This window comes from Catharus ustulatus, chromosome 6 (assembly GCF_009819885.2).
Source record: "Catharus ustulatus isolate bCatUst1 chromosome 6, bCatUst1.pri.v2, whole genome shotgun sequence".
NCBI classification, from domain to species: Eukaryota; Metazoa; Chordata; class Aves; order Passeriformes; family Turdidae; genus Catharus; species Catharus ustulatus.
The window spans coordinates 35,839,877-35,864,221 of NC_046226.1; the positions used below are offsets into that span (position 1 = coordinate 35,839,877).

The 24,345-nt window shown below is 37.9% G+C and overlaps 1 protein-coding gene across 4 annotated transcripts in view; it reads left to right on the plus strand.

Moving 5' to 3' along the window:
• The window catches only part of SIPA1L1 (signal induced proliferation associated 1 like 1), a 200,234-nt gene that overhangs the window by 44,966 nt on the left and 130,923 nt on the right, over positions 1-24,345 (plus strand). For all 4 annotated transcript variants that reach the window (XM_033061860.2, XM_033061859.2, XM_033061862.2 and 1 more), the window contains exon 2: positions 19,816-19,910. The gene's annotated coding sequence lies outside the window, so the exon portion shown is untranslated. The remainder of the gene's footprint in view (positions 1-19,815; positions 19,911-24,345) is intronic.

The following is a 24,345-nucleotide window of genomic DNA, read 5'->3' on the forward strand; positions in this document are numbered from 1 at the left end:
CATGTCTCATTTGAAAATTTGAAAGCAGATTATATTGAAAATACACCTTCAAGTCAAAATAGACTTTGTGATCTTGCTCCAGGTTTAACAAAACAGCATAAAAAATTGAAAAGATGTGTTTTATGCTCAGAGTGCCTTCTTGCAGAGAATGTTTTCCAGTAGAGTCACAATTTTGAATCATATTACAGAACATAGATTTCAATATACAACTTCTGCAATCTCTACCTGCTTTCAGAGTTGGGACATCCTGGGAATATTTTTTATGTATTGAGCTCCTTAGTACTGAGGGAATGGCCGATTATGCATTCCATCCTGTTGGTAATGCAGAAAAAACATTGTAGTTCAGTTGCAGATAAATGCTTTTCTTTTATTCCTTGCACACCTGTTGATGCATCATTGTTTACCTGAAATAGTTAATTTTGTGAATGTGACTTTCTTTGTCTTGTAGCTATGCTTTTGGCTACGCCTCTGATACAACTTCTTGTTATGTGTGACTGAATACCATTATGTTAGTACAATGTAAGTAAAGGTGGAGAAAAGAGGAAGAACTCATGCAGCTAAATTATTTGACTGATTTCAGTTATAAAATGGTGGCTGTTTTCCCTCATCATATTTCCCCAGTAGAGTATCTGGAAGTTACTCCAAATTGCTAATATTTGATAATATTACGATTGATTAGGGCTGACCAAAAGCAAAGATGCTTTCATTTGGCCAAACAGGAAAAAGAATTAATCTGTTATAAAAATATGTTCTGACTTGTAGTTTAGCAGAAATTTTAATTTTACCTTAAGGGTCAGCAGCAAAGCTTAGCTAGAATTACAAGCCAGGAATAACTAGTACGGTGTATTTAGGAATGAGTGAATGTGTCAAAGATGTGCTCCAGACAACATCCGTGACCAGGTTTGCAAAATAAAACTTGATGAGGGTTTTCTCAAGTTGGATATGCATATAGTTGCTTATTCTCTATTGATTTGCCAGTATTTGTGAGGGGGTTGGGATGTGTTTTACACCATGCACACTTGCATGTCCAATCTCCAGTATGATAACTTTGTTGTCATCTTTTAAAATTTGCTAATAGTGAATGAATTAACTTGTGCAAGACTAATGGATAAGCAGATAGGATATTGCAAGGATATGTTCCATTTTGGATATTCCCCACCCCCCCCCAACTGACTTGTTTTAAGATTATGAAGAAGTTACTGGAAGTACTTTTTTTTCCCCCGTAAGAGTTACCTGCTGGGAGGATAGAGTTAGTTTCCAGTTGTAGCAACGTGAGGGCACTTAATCTGTGAACATTCCAGTTGAACTTCAGCAAGAGTATTTCTGTAAGTAAAATTACTCAGGCATTCGAGGGGCTGGGACTCTCTTTTAAAAATTTCATTGTATTATGTTTTAAAGTAGTAGTAGCAGCATTGTCACCTGAAGTTTCAGCAATGAAAAATCACCTGGATATGTTCTGTTTGAGGAAACCAGCTTGAGAACTTTTAGCAGCTTGTTCTGTTCAGGTTTTGAGACATTACTGAGACTGTGAAGAACAATGGCAAGCCTCTTGTGGCACTGGCTTCCCTTGGTGCAAAGCAGGGAGGTTATGAGGTTATCTGTACCTGAGGCTCTTATTTCATTTTAATCTTGCGTAAGCTGAGTGACCAGTTCTTCCAGCCACAAAAGCCAAAACTCTACAAGAACCTTTAATTTATGTTCAGATGTGAATGCTGTGTTAACTCTTGTTGTTGTTTGCCTCTCTGAGGTTCAGTACAAAGCTCTTTGTAGTGCAAATCCTTTTCTCACAAGACCGGGAAATGTTACCTTTTATAAAGGTTTTTATAAAGTAGTTATTGTTTCTTGGGCTGTACCTTTTAGGAGCACGTTTTTATAACCAGGAGAACTTATCTATGATTTTGTTGCCTTCAGCATTACATTGCAAGTAGCTGTCTCTGTGTACTGTTGCTCAGCTTGCTCCAGCTGAACCTGCTTTTTCCAGACTTGTCCTCTCTTCTCTGAGCTCAGAGTACCTCTTAAGGTGACAGCATGTAGCAGGTTATGAGTTGGAGGCAAAGAAAGGTCAGACACTTGTTTCAAAGAAAGGTGTTTATGGAAACATTCCAGTGTACCAAAATACTTCAAACTCCAGCAACCCCCTTGAGACTGAATAAGATTTTCTTCCTTGAGCTTGGTTTACAGAATTGTTTCTTTGCCCTTCTTGTCTCTTTCTTACCTTGTGTATAGGACCCTCCTCCTTGGCTTACATTGCAATATTCACTTCAGTGGCTTGGTGGATAGTGGCAAGATCAGCATGGTAGGTGGAAAGCTCCAGAGGTGTGGATATCAGTCTTATGCAACTAGAAGTAATTTTGGAAATGCACCCCTTGCCTTGATGCAGATGTCTAAAACCAGGGAGGGTGTTATGCCTAGTTTACTTGTATTAGTCAACATAACTAGAATTCCATGTTAAGTTGGCTGTAAGTTTACTTCTTAACTACCCCAGTTATCTCTGCTTGATTGGTAATAATAATTTCATTTCTTTCTTGACTCAACTGTTGTGGACATTAATATATTTATGTTTTATGTTCATTTCCTGTACACCCTTGAGATCTGACATCAAGCTATGGTTGCTTGCAAAGTCCACTAAATCCAGTGTTTACTGTTATGATTTAGCATTTTGTTGTAGTTTTAGGATTTTTCTGCTTAGCTTGTGGGAGGAAAGATGAAGATTGCCAGCTCCTTTAATGCCTTTGTTTGGAGTTTGGTGTTAGTAATATTACTGGTTTTATCTACGTGGCAGAAGAATGCATTTTGAATTAATATGATTTCTACATTTCTGATTAAAGATGAAAATGACACACTCAACCTGATAACAAAATTATTTTTGTGTGATTTAACTTTTTGCTGATATTTATCCTTTCTCCCTGATTTGACAGTAATGCCTGTATTAGTGCACATGAGTCAAACTGATTGGATTTGCATGAGAATTCAAATAATTATTTCCCTTTTTTTCACCTTCCCAAAAGGAAACTATAGATGTGCTGCAGCAGTGTTCTACAATGCCCTTCAGAAATCAGTCACTTTCTGAATGTTTCTATTTCATTCTGTAGGTAAAGAGGAAGATGCATTGTGTGTTTTATTTATATTTGAGGAAATCTGATAAAACTAGATATGAGCATGGGTTTAAGTCAACGTAATGTAAGTGTAAAATTTGGTTGTATAAAAAAAACGGGGGGTGGGGGGAAGGATTGGAGAAAAACCCTTTTATTTATAAATAATTTCTTTGCATCTCAGGAAAAAAAAAAATGTAGGAAAAAACCTGGCTTTTCCAGTGGTGAACTGGTAGTTGACCAACCTGTAGTTTCAAAGGTGGTGAGACTAGCTCAGTTGATGTGATTCGATTTGTGCAGCAATGGAATGAAATGACCACGGGCACAAATGAGAGCTGTGAATGAAATGTCTACAGAATCTGAACTGGAAATATTCCACTATTTCTGGCCTGACTTGTCAGCGTCTTGTGTATAAATATGTTTGTGTGTGGGTTTACAAATGTGAACAAAAGGTGTCTGAATGAAACGTCATTGTTCCAGAGCAGTGAAGTTAGATGATGTTCTTCCTGCAAGTTGTACTGAGCACATCACCTCCAGCAAGAACTGAGACCACAGATGAGCTGCAGAAAGGGCAAACATTCTTCTTGCCAATAGCAAGCAACCAGAACAGCATACATGGATCTCCTTGGCAATGTTTATATTTGAGTTTACAGAACTCGGCTGGTATCTTCTTGTGTGTGGTACAGGCCCTCGGCACTAATTCCCTGTATTTCTTGCCCTGACATCAGAATAAAGCAAATGCTGTTTCATTAGCAAGCACAGGATACGGAACATTTGGGAAAAGGTTAGAAGCATAAGGCATGAAATAGGAAAAATGCAAAAATTTTGGGATCAATTTGTTTTGCATGTGCTATCGTCGTTGTACCTAATAGAAAACTATTTTTTTTCCTTGATTACTCTGGATTTGTAACTTCTATGTGGTGACATTTTGTACATCTTTTAATACCCTTTTTCTTAAATGACTTCTTTAAAATAATTCTTTTCTTTAAAGTAGTTCTCATATTAGTATGCCCCCAAAGTGTCCCTTCTGTCTGAATCGTGTACAATCCCTGCCTGTTTCCTGGAATCCAGTCCTCTGTCTTGGCCAGCTGTGCTGGAATAAGATGCCATTAACACCTAACATTGAAGTAACATAATGCAGGAGCATGTATTTTGATCCATGGAACGTATTTCAGATTTCTGTATCTCTGATGTACTTGGTCTGCTGCCAAGGTGGCCTCCTGTGTCTGTATTGCTGTTGTAGCTGTACTGTCAATTCTTTATTTCACGAGGGTTGAAATGCACAAGATATTTGGTTCTCTTTGTAAAATGAAATCACTGCTTAAAAGATGTAACTTGGTGTCACTAACTTCTGAACTAATGATGCCTTCTATATAATTGGGAATTGATATGAGGTGGCTTTCATGGAAATTTGCTTTTTAAGAGCCATGTATGTTCCTGGGGGAGCCTGCAAGTTGATTGCCTGTTTCACCTGTCCTTTGCTGGTGAAACTGGTGATAGGTAGCATACTGTTCAGGAGCGAGTTGCAGTTCATTGATATAATGTGTATGCTTTTTCCACCGTCCTTCTCCCCTTATCCAGTATCAAGTCACTGCATACCATTACTAATTTATGACCTCTTCAGGGCATAGTAGTCATTTGATAAGATCTGCTTTAGTCTACAGGGAAATTACTGGTATTTCAATCAGTAAGAATGATACCCAGTTAGCAGTATACTAGTTATTTTGTCTAGGTCACAGACAATTAAAAATCCTGAATAAGCTTTTGATTTCCCATGTTTTAAAAACATGAATTGGTTCCCTAGAGCAAAATGCATTAGGTATTCACAATTAGTGTGCTGTATATGTGTGACAACTATACTTACAGGCCAATTTGAAAATGGCTAAACACATCACTTGTGTCATTATTTGGTAGCTTTCTATAGAAGTTATTTTTATTTTAGAAATACTATTAAGCTTAGAAGTTATTTAGAAGTTTTCTTTTAGATATATATTATAGTTATTACAAAAATGCACCAAAATACTTTATTAATATTTTGGCAGTTTTAGCAGCTAAAATGCACTTAATATCTATTGAAGGCAAAAGTCTTCAGTAGACAGTTTTGTGAGCAGTCATGTTGTGAAGGTCAGGTTTGTGCATACTAAGTGTTAGTTCCTGGATCTATTAATTAAAAGAGAAAGTACGGGGGGTGGAGACAATCAATTGCACTGTCTCAAATCTGAGAAATGCTCATTTAGCCTTTGTAACCAGTTCTACCACTGCTGTCCTGAATTCTGAACTAGCAGTGTCTGTATTGACAGAGATGTGGGTCATGGTCCTCTTGTTCTGCGCAAGGTGCCTTTTCTGGCTCTGACTTAATACTTGGATGTGCTCGATTGGGCCCTGGTGGTGTGATGGAAGAGGATCTTGTTTGAAAACCAGATTGACTTTGGTGGTTTAGGCAGCACTGGACATAAGACAGTCAAGATGCTCAAGAGGAAGAGAAGCTTTGAAAAAATATGTACAGAAATGTTGATATTTAATATTGTACATCCCTGGCCGATTTTAATCCAGTCTGAATTTACTCAGAAAACTGAGGTCTTGTAGTCCTCTGCAGTTCCCCATGTTTTCCATGTTAGTCTGGGAATTCTGAGAGGCATTCAGCAGACTTGAGTGGAAATTGCTTTTTGTGTCAGAGCTGACCTGCCAGAGAAGATGTGTCAGGTTCCAGTTGAGCTGGCTCTCATGATCTGGTTCACCAGGTCGTCAGCTGGCAGCAGATGACAGAGCACCGAAGGGCTGAGGGAGTGGAAAAAGCCAAGACTCCTGCCCTCTGCAGCTCCTGCTTCTTCCAGGAGTAGTGTAGTACTGGGCGTGGGTTGGCTGCCTTTGGGAGGCCCTGAGGGTGCCACAGATGCCCAAAGACTGCCTCTGACCTTCAGCTTGCCTACCTCATTTATGTCTCTGAAGTGGCTCATTTTTGTTTCACAAAAGGGTGATAAGGAGGAGGAATGTTTGAAGACTCTAGTAAGGAAGTTACACATTGAGTATGGATTAGTCCTGGCTTGTAAGGTTGAACAATGTCTTCTGTAATCCATGCAAATCCAGTGTGCTAACATAGCTTTTGTGTTTCTGTGGTTAGCTGGGTAAGTTTTATGCAAGTCTGGTTTGTGGCCTGGTTAATAAGTTAAAGACATAGTGAAAGTTCAGTAAAAAGAAGGATGTTTAATCAAAGTTGTAGTCTGAGGACAACGAGGAATTCTGAAGTGTTTTGTTCTCAGACCTGTGAGTTGATGGAGACTTTTTACTCCATAAGAGTTGTTAGAACTTGCTGTGAATTAAAGGAATGTATAAATATGACAGAGATTGAAAGAAGGTTGTATTTTGGTGATTTAGATCCACGGAAGTGTAGTATAAGAAGGCAGCTTTCTACATATTAGTTTAGGATCAGTATTTCCAAAGTATTTTAAGAACAGAATTATTTTAATGCATTTCGAGTACTTTGGTTGCCAAAAGGTATTGTCAAATGTTTTTATTAAGGCACCAACTTCTCTAACCTATGAAAGTTGGTTAATAAACATCCTCTATTACTATAAACATCCTCTTGACTGTCTGCCAATTAAGGCCTGAAAGGAACGAGGAGGAAGGTAGAACCTTTTACTTGTGTTTGTTTAAGGGCAGATATCCCATTATATATGCATTTTAGTGAGAAACAAATGGTTTGTGAAATAAGCCTAACAAAAATACAGCTGTAAAAAAAAAAAAAAAAATCTCCTTCTGAGTCTTGCAGTGGGATATTTGTGTTTTAAATAGAAGTATGTTTAAAAAATATTATTATTACTGTAGTTAAAGGTAAATTGTTGAAAGTCTTTAGACTTTATTTCTCAGATATAAGGATGTATTTATAAACTCCTTGAAGTCCACAAAAATTCTATAAAAAGTGAGTAGGTTTTAGCCAGTAATTTCTTAAGTAATGGGTCTGGCATCTTGCTGTTCTTTCATTTTTTTTCCCCTTTCCTTGCAAACAATTTTTAGGAAATTAGTTGAATGCAAAGCAAAATTTGACTTCATGGAAAAATAAATGTAAACACAGTGCACACATGCAAGTAGACAATTTCTGAGACGAGAGTTCCTATAATATTTTCTTGATAGCCAGGGTTATTTTGTGTTACTTACCATACAGGCAAATCAGTCTTCCATTACACTATATTTTTTCTTGGTGTGAACTAACCTGGAATAGTTTGCCTTGGTTGTGCTTAGAGCATAGGGTCCTCCCAGGGCCCTCACAGTTGTCTCTGAGGTTTCTTCTCCCTGCTTACTACAGGGAGGAAGGATTTCAGGACTTGTGTTGAGTGGTGAAATCATGAATCTGAGGGGGGGTTTTGTTCTAGGCTACCTTTGTTTTAGTCATATTGATGTTATTTATGTCTGATGTTCATAGATTACAGCTTTTTCCCCCCCACCCTTGAAATGTTTCTTTCTAATAGTTTTCCTCTTAATGCACAGTTAATTTTGATTTGCAACATATTGGGATTTATTTTTTTAACTTGTTTAATGCAAAATGTGATATGCTTGAGTGAGAAGAGTGAGCCTGTGAGCATTTGCTATCCTGGTGGCATGCATTGGTGAAGGTAGTTTTCCTTTGGAGCCTTGTACAGTGTTGAAATTTCTGTCCTCTCCTCTGTGAAGCTGTCTGCACTCTGCTGCCTCTGCAGGCATTACGAGGAGCATTCTTTTGGCTAAAAGCAAACACTCCGGTCTGGAGGAGTGTCCTCAGGTGATAGGTGGGTTTTGTTTTGAGGTTGGTGATAGGAGAATTTTTCAGGTGTTGAGTCTAGATATGAGGAAAGGCCCTTACTTGGGCTTTGTTAAAACCCAAATATTTCAAATTTCAGGGAAGTGTGAGGAATACTTAGATTGCTTTCAACACAAACATACCTTGATTATAAGACTGTAAATTGAGACTATTGCACTGTAAGGAAAGAAGTGAGTGAACAGCATGATAGGAGTCCCTTCTCTAGAGTAAGCTTTATGTTATTACTGACAGCTGTTCTCGGGTATCTTACCAGCTATTTTGGGTGTTCAGTGTACAACCAATCTGTCTGCAGAGAATGTTTGTAAAATTCTTAAAAATGTGTTAAAAATGTATGCATCTTAAAGTACTGTATGAACATGGTGATTGCAATCCTGTGCTGCATGTGGGTTCTTGTGTGGTGTCCCCCCTGTGCAGTGGAGCTGTTTCCTTAGCACTTTGGCTTTACGTGGCTGTGGTGCTTGACACCCGGGTGATAAAGTCCTTTAAGGCCGTCATCTTAACCAAGTATATAGTGCCCTCTGAAACAGCATAAAAATACATGTCTTAAGTTTTGCAAACATTTCCTTCTCAAGTATAACCTTTCTGTTTACTAAGCCCAAACTGGAACTGCTAATTATTCTGTACCCAGACACTGAAGTGAGATACAGGATGGTGGATCTTGTTATTTTGGAGCCCAGACATCTTTTGGTTTAACATGCCAGTAATGCTGTGTTCTCCAGATAATTGAAATGAGCTGGAAATTGTTCTTTTATGTAATTGCTAGATTATAATTTCTGATCTTTGTTTAAAACTGGTTCTGTCTTTTTTAATTTTGGAAATCAAGCAGACAATGCAGAAGGCTGGCTTGGTTGTGCAGGGGTCTTCTGTTAGAGCTCAGGTGAAAAAAGAAAGCATATATCTAGTGGAAGCAGAGTTTGCTCCATGGGAGGAGTATGGAGGGGCTGCTTACCACTCTGGGGAGAAAATTCATGTGGCCAAAGCTCAATTGTAGTTGAAGCTGGGCAGTTCTGTGGGTATCTATAAGAAGATAAGGATTATAGAAAATGGGGGTAATAGCAAGTTGGTGACTGGTCACTAGTGAGATTCTGCAAGACCCCATTTTAGGTCTGGTTCTCTTGAACATCTTAAAAAATGACTTGGATATTGGCATACTGAGTAAGCTGACTGATTATGCAGTCAGTTCCTTGAAGACAGAGAAGTCCTGCAGAGAGATCAGGACAAATCACAGGGCTGCGCAATCACCAAATGGATGAAGTTTTAGCAAAGTCGGGTATTGGATTCTGCACCCAGAATGGGGCAACCCTGGATGTATGGACAGACTGGGGAATGAGAGGCTGGAAAGCAGCACTGTGGAAAGGGACCTGGGAGTCCTGGTCACTGGCTAGTTTGGATGTGAGTCAGCAGTGCCCTGGCAGCCAGGTGGGCCAACCCTGCCTTGCACAGCTGGGCAAGGGAGGGGATTGTCCCACTCTGCTCTGCTTCGGGGCAGGTTCACTTCCAGTGGTGTGTGCTGTGTTGGGCACCACAGTGTAAAAAAGATTTAAAGCTATAAGGGAGTGTCCAAAGGAAGGCTATAAAGATGAAGGGTCTAGAAGGAAAGCCACAAAAGAAGCAGCTGAAGTTAGTTGGCTTGTTAGGTGTGGAGAAGAATGAGGGGGGACCTCATTGCAGTCTGTGACTTCTCAGGAGAGGTACTGAGCCTCTGATGGCTCTGATGCCCAGTAGCAACATCCAAGTGAATGGCATGAAGCTGTTAGGAGAGTTTTTGGTTGGGTATTAGGAAAAGGTTCTTCACCCAGAGCGTGGTTGAGCACTGAAACAGCACTATCCTGACAGAGTTCAAGAAGCATTTGGAGAATGCTGTCAGGCATATAGTGTGACTCTTGAAGTGTCCTGTGCAGGGCCAGGAGTTAGACTTCAGTGATTCTTGTATGTCCCTTCCAACTCAGAATACTCTGTGAATCTGCAATACATATGAATGGAAAAAGGTCCATTAACAGAGTGCTCCAGTCTAGGGAACATTAGGGCTGCAGAAGTGCATCTTCATTTCCCTTTACATCAATCACCTGCTATATTTTTTTCAAATGTTTGTGCTGGATCTCTTGGAATAAGAGTCAAAAGTGCATCCAACCCTAATTTTGGAGTGTATGAAAAGATTTTAAGTATGCTTGTAGCTGATAAAATTGGTATTTCAGCTGAAGTTCAGGTGTTTTTTTCCTCAAAGTGGTAACAATAGTCTGAGGTAAATGGTAAAGCCAATAGGATGAGATTTTTCATTAGTGTCTTGGAGCTCAGCCCTCTCTTAGCAATTGCTATTTTTTGCAATATGGGATGGGATGTGTGTTTTCCAAGCAAAATAGAGAGCTTTTTGCCTGGGAAGTTCTGGGTGCTGGGGGGCAGCTACAGCAACCTGGCACAAGCTCATGTAGCCCCTGGGAGGGCACATGGTGCTTTTGTCCTTGCTCAACCTGGCTGTTTCTTCCTACCTCCTGTACTTACAGATGAGTGTAGCTGCAGGGTGGCCTGGGTTGAGGGACCAATCCTTCTGAAAGCCAACACTCCCAGAGACAGGGGAAGAGAGCTTTGTGCCTCCCCTGCCAGAAGCATGTAATATATAATGTTTTTGACTGGCCCTGTATGGCCTTAATAGGATATTTCTGAAATTGGCTGACACTTATGGTATGTCTGGGTGTTTTTATAAGTAGGTTTGTTAAAACTGTGCTTGTGCCCCATGTTCTTGCTCTAAATTGTTTCAATTCCATGTGATGCATACTAATGTTTTCTTTCCTATGCTTTTTCTAAGCCCATCAAAAGCCAATCATGGTGCATTTGTAGTAATGATGCTGTCATATTGTTAAGACTGAATAAAAATAATTTAAGACCTTTCCTAGGCTCCCTGTAAGCACTGTCAATGGCACATAACCTTATGGATTTTCATAGTGGGTCTCCAAATGTATAAGGGAAACAAAATGTTTTAAAGTGATTTAAATAGCCACAATGGATTAGAAATGGTCTTTTCTACATTCTCATATTTGTAAAACAGTGTGAAACTTTTTCTGTGTGTACTCTTGCAATGGGAAAAAATTAAGTAAAGATTTGTTGGATTTTACTTTAGGCATGGAGGAAAACTTTTTTTAGGTAAGAATGATGTGGACAGTATTTCAGAATGATTACTTGACTTCAGGTTTCTTATTATTTAATGTAAGAGAATAACTTTTTTTTTGGCTGGAGATATTCCTTTATCTATGTATTTGAAGGAATGTCATGTGGACTCCATAACTTCTACTTAATAGCATTGATATCTAACTCTCCTATTACTGTAGCTTACTGAGTTGTGCAGTTTTTCAGTTGTTGGATATGAATGGACAAATACTTCTATGAAAAACTGAAGGAAATTTTGTTAATTTTTTCCCTCAATGTTTATAGCTGCTATTTATTTTCACGTTCAAAGGGTGGAATATAAACCTTTGCTGGCATGCTTGCTTGGATGAGATTCTCAGGCTCTTCTCAAAGCCTTTATTTAGAAGAGTGTTTATGATCTGCACTAAAGGATATAGGGAAGAGGATGAATTGATATGTTCCTGTGGATTATTGACTGTGGTGTGTTGACTCAAATGGACTAAAAGCAGAAGATGCTATTTGTATTGTGAAATTACTGAGAAAGAAATGTTCCTTTGCAGAATATATGGATTTTATGCTTCTCTCACTAATTCTCCTTTTGCATTTGAAACTTTCAGTCTGGCATAAGATTAGAATTGTCTCTTTAATGGAAATCTCTGACACACACAGTATACTGGGTAGAGAACTGGATAGTGGGTGCTTCTGGCTGGGTGAGTTGGGTTCTGTGGCTGAGCTGCTGAGAACAACATGACTATCTTCTGGAGGAGTGCAGCTGCTGGTGGAGGTGTTTGCACCTCCTCTTCAGTGGTTTTGTGGCTTGAAAAAAAACACAGACTCCCTTATTGCCAGTGTTGTATTCTTCATAGACCTTTTTTAGTTTCAGGTTAACATCTAACAGTAGCTTCTGCAACTTTTGGTCAATTATGTTGGCCTGGTGCTGGAGGTCTGCAGTTTATAACACTAGAGAACCTTTCCTTTAAGAGTATGTTGTTGTGAAGTAAAAGTAAACTGTTTTCTCCATTTACATAAAAAACCCTCATATTGTCATGTTATTAAGTTAAACATATGTTGTTATATTAAGTCATTCTTCTTCTCTTGTACTTCTAGGTTATGTTTTTCCCCCAGAATGAATGAACAATTACTGAAGTGTAGAATCTCAGGTTGGGGTTACATGGAAGTGTTTCATGTACTTCATTGAGAATGTGTCACCTTACTGTTCTGTTTATTCATAATCTTAATTTCTCATAAATTATTTTCTTAGTTTGCTTCCTAGAATTGGAGTTTCATTAGAAACAAGGGTGTCTCTTATTCCTCTTATGATAAAGTCATTGATTGTTTAGCTATATAAGTTTCTCTCCAAGGGTTTTAGTTTTGACTGCAGCATTTAAACAAATGTGCTATTTTAGTCACCTTCCAGTCCAAAAATACAGCAAGAGACCCCTGACTTCCTTATGTCTCCATCTCCTAACTTGGGTTCAGTGTTGCATCTTGTAATTATTCATTTGGCTTCAGACCATGGTACTCTTAAAGGTTATGGATTTAGTGTCAGGGTCAATGTCAGTGTAGTCGACTGACACTGACTGGGTAATTTTTCTGGCCTTGAGTTGAACTGGGAATGAACTTTCATAGATCCATAATAGTTAACTGTAAGAATAGTCTCTGGATTCACAAGGTATTTCTTATATTTCTCTTTTGGTTTGGGTTTATTAAAAGTTATGTTCAGAGTGTTCTGCAATTCTTTTCTTTCTTCCCATGGATAAATGAGCATTGAGTTCTCAGAATATAACATCTCCTGTTATTAATGAAATGGGAACAACTTTTAAATGGACAAGAATCAAGGCAGACTCCAAAACTTGTCTGTTCAGATAAAAATCTGGCATTGAAGAGGCTGCTGTTGTTCATGGCTGGGCATGCAGTTCAAGAAAAATTATATTAACACTGAGTTTCTTTTTTTTAATATGCAATTTTACTAATATTCTGTAGCTGGTTCTGCTGCAATTCAAATACTTCCTCATTTGAAACAGAGTATAAAATCTAATTTGTTTTTCCTTTACCCTTTCTCCTTGGAGATCTATCAAATTATCCTCTGCTTTAGATTCAAGCTCTTCATGGAAATTAATCGTTCTGACCCCCTGTGAGGTAAATATTATTTTCATTAATAGGAAAATTGCAAAGCAGACAAGTAAAATTGCTTGTTTGAATTATTCAGAGCTCTAGACATGTGGTCAAATTGCTAAACTGCCTGTTTTCAATAAATTCTTTACAAAACTTTTTAAATGTAAACTGTAATAATATTGATACTGTTGAAGCAGACAGCAAAATACTTTTTCTTGTTTCTGAAGCATTGTGTGACCAAGAGGACAACTATGAAATATTTTATATCTTGAAATGTGGATAAATGAGCTGTCTACTGAGAAGAGTACAAAACAGTTTGCAATTTTCCTGGGGTAACAAAGAATCCTTTTAAATTTTATCTTAATCTGGCAAAAAGCATGAAGTCCTTGAATAGGCAGAGAAACCTCAACTCTAATAGAAATGACCAAGTCTGCCAAGTGAATCAAATGGGAATGGAGATGTAAGGTGCTTGTGTCTTATAAAATAATGGATTATCAGTTTCTGTGAAATGCAGGAGGGAATATCTTGAATATCTTACTTTTGGCTTTTTTGGTAGGATGGAAATAATGAGTTCTGCTTTATCTCAAAGACCCTGTAGATGAAAATTTTTTTCCCCTTGAATGGAGGCTTGTAGCATAGCAGAAGTTTGGTTACGTATGCAAAAAGCTTTCTAGCTAAAGAATTGTATTGTTACTATAGTTGAATTTTCAATTAGGGATAGAAGATATGATTTATGGGGTGTGAAACTTAGAGATTACTAGGATTTTCAGTTTGACAAAGTTTTGTCAAACTTTGTTTCAAAGTTTTGAGGACAATAAATTCTCCTTAACAGTGGAATTGATTTTTTTGAAACTATAGTATGTAGTTAATACCTCTCAGTGAATTTTACAGGTAGTAAGCATCTATATATACAAGTACTTACAGGGAAGCTTCCCTCTGCAGCAGGTGTATGTTTCTGGTGTGCTGTGAAGAGGACTGGAAGCTTACAGAATTGATGCTTACAGCACAAATGCACTTAACCAGAATCTACATTTGGATATTTCTATCCTAAATGCATTTTGTGGTAAAGAGTCAAGTAGTGGAGCTACTGCAGTATTTTTATGTTGTGAAAGATGGGGCAAATGTGGTTTGTGTTGTTGGTGACACATGTTCAGTGATGGCGCTTCATGGCTGTTATTTTGGTCACTGTTAGACAATTCTTTGCCTTCTTGTTTTGCACACCTTATTTGTATAGCTAGTGTTTTTGCTTAAATTTTGTGTATTACCAGTTTATCAAAGTGTTACTGAGAAGCCTTCCTATGAAGAGAAATCATTATTGGCCTTTGCCATGGGTGCTAGAAATTGGAAGACCAGTATTTTGGATGAACTCTCTTGCCTTCTTTAAATTTCCTCTGATTTCCCCTTCTTTACATTTTATTTAATAATATTTACCTTATCTGCTAGGCACTTTGAACACTTACCAGCCTGTGAAAGCATCCTAACAGCAGTGTATTCTCTCTGGTGCTTCCTCTGTTTTTATTGACAATCAGCTTTAAAATTCCAAAGTCAGTTGAAACATCAGCTCAGTCTTTCTTTTAACAGAAGACAGATAGATTAAAATTATATGGGGGAAAAGATGGGAAAGCAGAATGGAAGAGCAGTGAGTTTTCAAATTGTGAAGTGTAAATTCTGTGCTGAATTTACCCTTTCTAAATGTTTTTCCAGTATTTTGTACCGTAGACAGATTAGTTCTTTCTTTGGCAGCAGTGAATCATTCTCCAGTGTAAATTTCTGTCCTTTTGTAGTTTAGCTGTGACATCTAGACTGAAAAGTAATGGAGTGACCTCCATGAAGAGAAACTTTTAAAGATTAGTATGAAGGATAGGTAATTACCTAAAGTGAAAGGGAAAAAGTGGACTCTTTGTATTTGTTGAGGGTTTTCTTCATTAAAAATGGACATATTTGCACTTGTTGCATTCAAGTACTTACTGTTAGCAGGAATAACTCCAAAGTTCACATTTTTATGGTTGTGCTCTGTAAGCTCGATGTTTCACTTCACTTAGTCCAAGTCTGGACAAAAGCATTAGTTCATAAACAAGGACCTCTTTCAATTTGGCAGTATCCTCTTTGTGTAGGTATTTTACTTCTAGAATGTGAAGCTAGTAAAGGTGAACATTAAACCATTTGGATGCTATTATAGTCACACTGTGGAAAAACTGGAGGCTAGAAAAACTGCTCTCAACATGGAAGTCTCTAAGCCATGGTCGTTGTGAATAATCAGGAAAAGTTATGACTTAATTCATGAGAATGATGTTGTGAATATCAGAAGAAGCCTTTTCCCATTAAAGTAAATGAAATTTTGTTTCACTACCACTTTTGAGAAAAATGTTAAGAATTCCAGTAATTGACTCCTGTTGACGCAGTAGCAGAGTAGTTAATGAATTAGATGCAACAGTACTAATTTTGATACTGTGTAATTATGATGTCAAAGGTATTTAACTTTGTATCAGGCTGTAAATCTGCATCAGACTTCTAGTCTGCCCTTGAGAGAAAAAATACATAAAATGGGAAAACCCAGACACTCCTTCAACCTGAGCTATTTTACAAAAGAGTATGAGAAAGTTAAAAGGTTTCACTAGTTCAGCCTACTTCCTTGTCAGTAGCGTATCTCTGAGAAACTCCTGAATGTCTTAGTGTCTGAAAAGCAAAAGGAAAATGTTCTTCTGAATTTTGATGTCAGCAACAGACTATACTCTGACAGCCCTTTGTGCTCTTCTAGCTTTTTTTCTTTCCTAATAACTTTAGTCTGACTGGAGGTCTTAAAGTCTGAAGGTAAAAGACAACCTTCCAAACTATCCTGAGCTGCTCTTTCTGTCTAAGAAGATATAAAACTTCTCTTTTTACCTAAAAGTGAAATTTAAGGAGAATACAAGAGATCTGATTATTCTGGCCGTGACTCTTGAAGCAAATGTTCTTTAGCTTGACAAGCCAAGCATGAAGGGATACACTTTCTTGGGATGTAAATTCTATATATGATTCATTAGTTGTGTAATATTTTAACGTATATTTGGTTTATTGGAATTGCATGTTGGTTAGCATTGAGAGAGGTTTTATTAATGTCAGAAATAGTACTTCACTGTTCACCAAGGTGAAAGTCAAGATGGCTATGATTTCAAAGGTTAGCAGTAATCTGTACATCTTATTTTATAAACAGAATAGAATATATAGAATAAGGAAATTCAAACTTTTTATAGACCATGTAATTTTTGTACTTGTTTCTACATCACCCTATTTTTCTTCCTGTTTCTATGTGTTTTCCATTTCTATGTGTTTTCCATTTCGTATTCATTGTTTCAGTTCCTCCTTTTTCAGGAGATTCTCCTGCTGATGAGTTTTGTAGCTCTCATTGATTCTTCATCCCTGTCTGTCTTAGAAGAATTTGTGCTTCAGTTAGCCTCAAGGGCATTTTATAGGTAATTTTAAGAACTTAATTGTGACTCTACTGAGTGTGCTGCTTTTGCTTGCCATATAGTTTGGGGCAGGTCAGGCTTGGTACTTTTCAAAATCCTGTCTTGCCTGTGTTTCTCAAGTGTGAGTAATAGGCTTTCATTTGTCCTTAACAATCATAGCTGGAAAGTTGTAGAAGAGTTGAGTTTACATTATAGTAACATTACTTATCAGTTTATATCGTTCAGCATCTTCAGTGACAGCACGTTTGGTTGGAGATGAAACTTAGGACCCTGTGAAAGCTGTGGTTGCAGATGGCTTCTCAGGAGTACTGCTCTGTGGGCTGTTCTGTTGTGGCCCTGTTCTGTGGGTGCAGGAATTCAGTCATCTGCTAGGCACAGGGCTTTGAAATTACCAGCCCAAACATTCAGGAGAATTAGGTGCTGAAGTCCTTTCTCCTTGTGACTGGTTGCAAAATAGGTTGTAGGCTGGTGTCCAATGCCATGGGAGAAGCAGCATCTTTTCCCTGCAGTGAATCATCTCATGTTTATTGAAGTTCACTGGTGAAACTTGTCCTGGCTGTCTTCATTCCCCTGGTAGAAATTGCAGTAATAATCAGCCAAAGCACATATGTAAAAAACCTTTTGTTTTCTTTCTAAAGGGAAAGACAGAGCTGTCAAAAATATTTTCATTGGTTTATGATGGCCTGAGAACACTTCAGTGAAGCTTCTTTATTTAGGAATTATAATGCTCATAGGTGATACCTTCCTAACCTAAACTGAGAAGGATATTTTCCACTGATGCTTGTTCCTTCTTTCTTTTGAAAATCTGAGTTCATTAGTAGGACATCCTGAAAGGCCTGCTTACTTTTCTTAGGAGATGAAGGGGCTGAAGGCTGTGTAGGGAGGAAAATATTTTTTTTAAGTCGCTATGAGAAAGATATATCTGAACTTCTTGTGGTTATTTTTTAGCAGTTTCAAATACTGTTAGATTTCACTGAGATTAAATGCTAGTTATTCTTAGTGTTTTCAAACAGGATTCTTTTTCCATGTGTTTCTGAACAAGCTTTGCCTACAATTTCAATACTTCTTATGTTATTAATTATGTAAGACTTTAAAAGCTTTGAACTGCTGTTCTGCAGGTGACTTGCTGTTTCGTGAGAACAGCTTTTGCAGGTTGTGGCAGAGAAGTGGGGGAAGTGAAGCATTCCTTGGGTAGGTGGCACATTCTGAGATCAGAGGGATGAATCTGCAAGGATTCCTCCTCTTGCTTGTAGTACTGCATGTTGATAGCTGGAACGTAGCAAACAACCCTTGAATTGTCTTCAATTAACACGTTTTGGTTCGTTCAAGGGTGATGTCAGAAAATAGCCTTTTTCAGTAAAACCAAGTTCTTTCTTTCCTCCCTCCTTACATACGCCTACACTGATGTTTTTTCAGCTCTACAAGTGTGTGTTTTCTCACTCTCTCTGCTGTGTAGGCGGCCTTCCCAATCACAATTGAGCTTCACAGGCAATCTTTTGCAAAAAAAAAAAAAAAAAAAAAAAATCTTTACACATCAGGTCTATAATTTAACACCAAAGGAAATGGAGAGTTCTGGGTCAGAATTGTGATGCATCTTAGTGATGCTTGAATTGGCAAAGAATTTCACCCTAAAAAAAGGGCAATTGTTTTCTTGACCAGAAGGCCACCTGTGGAACTTATTTTTTTACATTCTACCCAAATGATTTACCACAATGTCACTTGCAATGACAAACAAATAGACTTTAAATCTTATACTTGCTTTGTTAGACTAAGTGAGCTTTTCTATCCTAGAATTAGGATGCGATTCTAATGAAAAAGACAAACTCAGTTTGTTGACAATATGAACGTTAAACTGCAGTTCTTCTGGGAGTGTTGCCTTATTTTAAGCATGTTTTTAATTCTCTCTGCCTTTTATAAACTGCTTTTGCTGCACTGCATTATTTTTTGTGTACTGCTGCTCTTTTGCTGATTCTCATTTTTCCAAGGTCTTAATTTTATGCAGTATTTTGTAAACTTAACTCACAATAAAAAACCCCTGAGCTATATTTTTAATTGCTAAAAAAAGATAGTAATAATTATTTTCTTGAGTTCTATTGATAATGCTGTTTGACATTTTGTTGATGCTAGTGTTCTTGCTACCAAGTAGGAATTCTAAGCTTGTTCAACTCTAAAGAAATACTTTTGGGAGAGTAGCAATGGGTGACTTGAAATTTGCTTATCAACCTATCAAATTTCAGCGACAGTGACTGCACACAGCCCTTGTACCATGGTTTTAAGCGCAGTTTGTGTTGCCATTGCAGCTGAAAGGAACCATCCTTCTCTGCTTACCTTGTCTGGTACCTTTTCTGCCGTGGGTCAGCACAGATGCTGGTCATGTAGCTGTGCAGTAAACTGGATTGGGGAAAACCAGGCTGGAGAATAATCTAGATCTTTTTCTTTAGACTTCTTACTTAGTGCTGGATTTTAGTCTCTTTGATATGATTCACTGTGCATCTCCTCTAACACGTGAGCTTGGTGGGAGTAGAGTAGGACAAAAATTCATTGGCAGTATGTGCTCTGCCTCCAGCTTGTGCCTCTGCGGAGTTCTCGGGACTGCAGCATAAATCTCCATGGTTACATCTGTTTGCCCGGTCTAATTTTAGAGGACTCCTATCATCTCGAGATGCAAGCCTTTTGTAGCAATAGGCAGAGGTCAGATGTTAAGAGTAATTCTGAAACAATGCAGATTATAATACAGGATGTGGTAAATAGGAAGGATCAGCTTTGAAACCTTTAAATTTCCTTCTGCACTTGGAGACTTCTTAGGGTACTGCAGCTGGTGACTTAGATAAAAATTCCTACTCTCCCTTGTGTTTGACATGTGTTACAGACTTTATGTTGAACAGTGAGGAAAAAAAGTGGGCCACAGCACTGTTAAATGTCCCCTTTCTTTCAGGCGTTGCCAAATGTGTGTTCAATCTCTAAATGCCTGGCAGAATGTGTTCTGGAAGGAAATAACGATTCAGAGAAGGGGTGATAAAAGAAGAGTTGGGATTGTTGTAGCGAGAAAATTATCATACAGGCTTTCTCAAATGTGCAAGTTAAGTGCAAAAACTCAATAGATTCACAGTTTTATAAGCTTCATTGTTGCTTCTGACTTCTTACAAGCACAATTTTCAGACCACCCCATACCTTTTGAAAAGTATTTAATTTGATTGCTTCCCATTCAAATTTTGTTCATGCCCATGATCTTTTTTGCTTCTAGGTTTCACTGTGGTATGATTCATCAGAAGTGGACTACCATCCACTGGGAGTTCTTGCTGAAGCTACACGTGTCTGCTTTCTCAGGAATTAGGATAGGTAAGAGTGCATGTTCTGCTTTCTGTACCTTCTGACCTGTTGGAGTACTGCTAGTTGTCACAAGCTGAGTGTTGTTTTTGACTGCTGCTAGTGTGCAATGTTTCATGCAATGTTTAGTGGTCTCCAGCAGGATGGTTTACCCCAGTAGGCTGGCTGCCACAGAGTGCCAGACTGTATCCCAGGCTGTTGCTGAATGCTTCCTCTATACATCAGTGTTTTTCCAGGAGGGAAGATGCAAGGGAACTAGATGGCTATTCCCTCCCCCTCTTTTTACTAGGTATGTGTAGAAGTGTTTGCAGGAGCAGGTTGGACTCTGTTCAGACTGTAACAGAATGCCTGCTTTTGTCACATTTTCTGAAACACAGCAGTTCTTGTAGGTGGCTTCTTTTAACCCACTTGTGAAACTAAACTTGTGTTGTAAGGAAGAAAGGGATGATTCTTCTGGGTGGGCCTGATTTGTGAAAAAGAGTGACTTTTAGTACATGATCTGTCATTTCACAGAGTAATGTCATATATTAAAAGGTAAAATGCATCCAACAAGTGTGAGATGCTGTAGTTTTGCCCTTGCAACCTTGCCCTCTGCCTTGTACCAGATGCAAGTCCTTGACAGGTGTGCAATGACCTGGTTCAAGCTGGTATATGAAGAAGGTTGGAAAATTGCAGTGTGTGGGTTTGGGGTATGGAAGGAAGAGGAATGGGGAGCAGTGGTGTTGGTTTTGTGAAGATGGGCAGGGTTAGATTTGTTTTCAGATGCATCAGCTTCCTGAATTAACTCAACAGGTTGTGCAAGCAGTAGTGCTGGAGGGAAGTGACCAGAATTTGCTATGGACTGCCGGAAGAACAAAATTGGAGATCTCATTTAAGATCAGTTGAAGCAGGTTTTGAACCAGGCAATAAAAACATAACCCCCTCCACTGAACACGTTTTAATCATGTTTTTAGTAACACATATTGAAACCTGTAGGTATAAGATATGCAAAGAAGTCTAGTCTGGAAGTAACAGTTTAAAAACATTCCTGTCAAAGGAAAACCTCTCCATTGTAACATTGGTTCATCAATCTGTTGGATGTCAAAAGAAACAAATAGGTGAGAGAATCTGCCCTGTAATTGTTGCAGTTGCCTTGAAGGATGTTGTTGTATCAAAAGTGTCAGTTTAAAACTGTTCTGACTGTCAGCAAAGCTGCATTGTGTTGGCAGAGATTTCGCTTCTGAGGTTTGACTTAGGGGAGTGATAAAACTTTTCCTTCAGAGGACGTATATTCTGGAAAAAAAGATATTTGTTCACAGGTCTAGTGGAGCCCTTGGAAAAGGTTATTTTAATTATTTTGTCTTATCCCTTGAGTCATTTTACCTTTTCATTTGGCATCATCTTTAGTGTTGATTTTTACATAATCATTACTGGGGTTTTCTTTGATATATAGCTCTCAAAGTTACCATAGAGGAGAAAATAGTGTCCATGTCTTCCACACCATACAAAAATGTGTGGGTTTCTATTTTTTTTTTTGGAGTTTGTGGTCCTAAGAGGCTATTTAGAATCATGATATTAGTAAACACTGTAGTGGGACATGGACAGTGAAAAAGAGCTGTCTTGAGTGATGAAGTAAGAGCAGTTTTAGTTATTAGTTTAACTTACTAGTAGAAAGTAAATGAGTAGTTTTCTGCCCTAGTATGTTTGGATTCCACAGACTGGGGTTTTTGTCACATACTTTTCATAAAGAATGATCAGGTAATTAATTCATTTTGCCAGTGGTGTTATCTTACACCACTGAAACACCGAAAGTGGTAAATTCCTTTTTATTATACACATGCAATTTTTGTTCAAAGTGGAAACTTTGTGTAATTAAAAAAAAATTCTCAGTGGAATTTAAAATTTTTTAAAATTCCAGCCTGTAGCAAATCTAGTAATACAAAGTTGTACTTAAAACCGAATTTATTTCATCAGTAACAGTTCTGGTTGCTGGTTGTTTATGAATGTATATGCTCATGGTCCTATTCTACTCAGTTGAGTTTACTGAAATTCTTGAGCAGAATGTACAGTTGGGAGTTGAACATAACCATATTAACAAGCAGCTTTTTTCAGGAATAGTATCACACTCCAATAAAGCTGATATTTGTTTGTTTCAAATACAGAATCTTAATTGAATTTGTAAGTATATTTAGGTGCAAAGCATTTGGCAACGTAAACTTAGTTTTTTTAATTCTCCACATTCTTCTGTAGATACTGGTAGAATAAAATTTGTAAAATTCTGCACGAAACTTAACCTCAGACTGCTTATTTGATCTCAGTGTAAAATGAAGACTGTGGGGAGGGAAGAGGAAGAGATGGCCACTGTGTGCATGGCTAATGTTGACCTTAAGTTATATTTTGTTGGTTTTATCTGTACTATTCTTTTCCTGTTTACAGGTTGAAGTCCTGTGGCTTCATTTGTTCACCAGTAATAAAGCCTTGTTGGGTGGGGTTGACATGGAAAAGGTCTCAGTGATTCTTGCTTTTTCACTGGGATGTGTTTAGGAGTACATAGTGCTGTGTTCCCTGCAAAGGAAGGCAGGAGCTATTTGGGTACTGTTTCTCTGAATGGCCAGAAGAAGATCTGTACAGAGTTGTGTTCCTTCCTAGCATTTTGCAGGTTTTTTTTCAGACATTTCCCCAGGGTTTAGTTGGTGATTATACAAAGGATTTCTGTTACTCGGCTTGTGTAGGTTTGTAGTTCAAGTTGTTTCCCTGAGGAATCTGAAGAAATTTAGGAAGAGCCCATACAATTAGTGCTTACAGTCTTTGCCTCTTTATAAAGAAAGGAGGATGTTCCTTGAGGAGTGCCCATATATATTTCAAATGCATGTACCTTTGCACACATGCATGTCTGAGTCAAAGGGAATGGATGTATTCAATGCATGTATGTTCACAAGTTAGTGATTGTTTTGTGTAATGCTTTTGTACTGTGGTATTCAAGGATAACTGCAGTAACTATCTTTAAATGGAAAAGAAGTAGAAAGTTCATAGCCTATTTTTACGGTTTTTTATGTTTTAAAACAGTGGGGTGAATTAGTAGAACTGGTATGGGATAGTTGAGAGATTAGTTAATGTATTTAAGAACTGGAGAATTGCAATAAGATCCTTCAGAAAAACTGGACAATATTCTTAATAGCTAAATATGTCCATTATAATAGAAAATGAGTGTTCATAGTAAGTCTCACCTTCGTTTTATTGTGTATGAGACTGAAAGAATTGGATATTCAGAAGGTAAGTGTATGTGAGTAAGTGAAGAGAGGAAAGCTTGGGTCTCAGTAATTTTTCTGTCTCTAAACTGGTGAGGGTTTTATGCTTTGACACCCTTTTTCTTAGTCCCAAATGACTGATTATTTAATGGTATGGATTGAAATGATCCACACTCTTCTGTTACAGGCACCTGCTGAATAGGCAGGCCAAGAATGAGGCATGCTATATCTGCAGACTTCCTGGTTTCAGAATGGTTAGTAGGCACACCCAAGTTAGCATTAATCTACCTAGCCTGGATTAAAAATGATTGCAAGGATTTAACAACATGGATTTTAGTACAATCTGTTTGAGGCTGACTAGAAGTCTGGGTGCTTAATCACTGCAATCCTGTGCCCTGGAAATTGAGGGTTTTGTAAAACTGAGTTCTGTAGCTTGTATGAGAACTGTTGGTAGATTAAATGCATACATTATTCTGTGAATTTTTCCTAGCTCTCCCCTTAAGGTGGTAGTAGTGTAACTTAGAACTAGTAAGTATGTACTTAGTACTTTGTATGATTACAAATGTATACTGATTAAAAGCCAAGATGTTTTCTATTTATTAAACAGAAGAGTAGCTAATCCTGCTATATTAGCAGTTGGTTCTGCTATATTAACATTTTATGGGACTGGCTGGTGAAGGATGAGCAATTGTCATACTTTGATTTTTATGCATTGTTCAGTTTGCACGTTGCTGAAGTACATTGTGCTGTACTTTTATTTGGTATTGAATAGCAATATAATTTTGTAGTTCAATATTTTCATTGTTTCAGGTGAGTAATAAGAATCAACAATTAAATAAATCTGAGACGTTGAACAGAGGTGGAATCTGTGGCATAAGAAACCCCTCACTAGGTTCATGTACTGAATAAAACAAAAAAACCAAACTAAAACCAACAAAAATACAGTCCCTCTCTGCCCCCATTCCCCCCCCCCCAAAAAAAAAACCCCAAACCAAACCCCCACAACCAAGGAAGCGGCAAACAAAAACCAGCAACCCCCTGACAGAAGAGCCAACAGAGCAGCAAAATTTGGACTAGTGTTATTTCCCTGCTTTTTTTACCTTTAGAGAGCAAAATACTTTATTCCTCTGTGAAATGTTTTGAGAACACATGGAACTGCTACTATTGCAGCTGCACTGATGATGGATTTTCCTAAATTCATGCTTCAGAGCAGATGCATC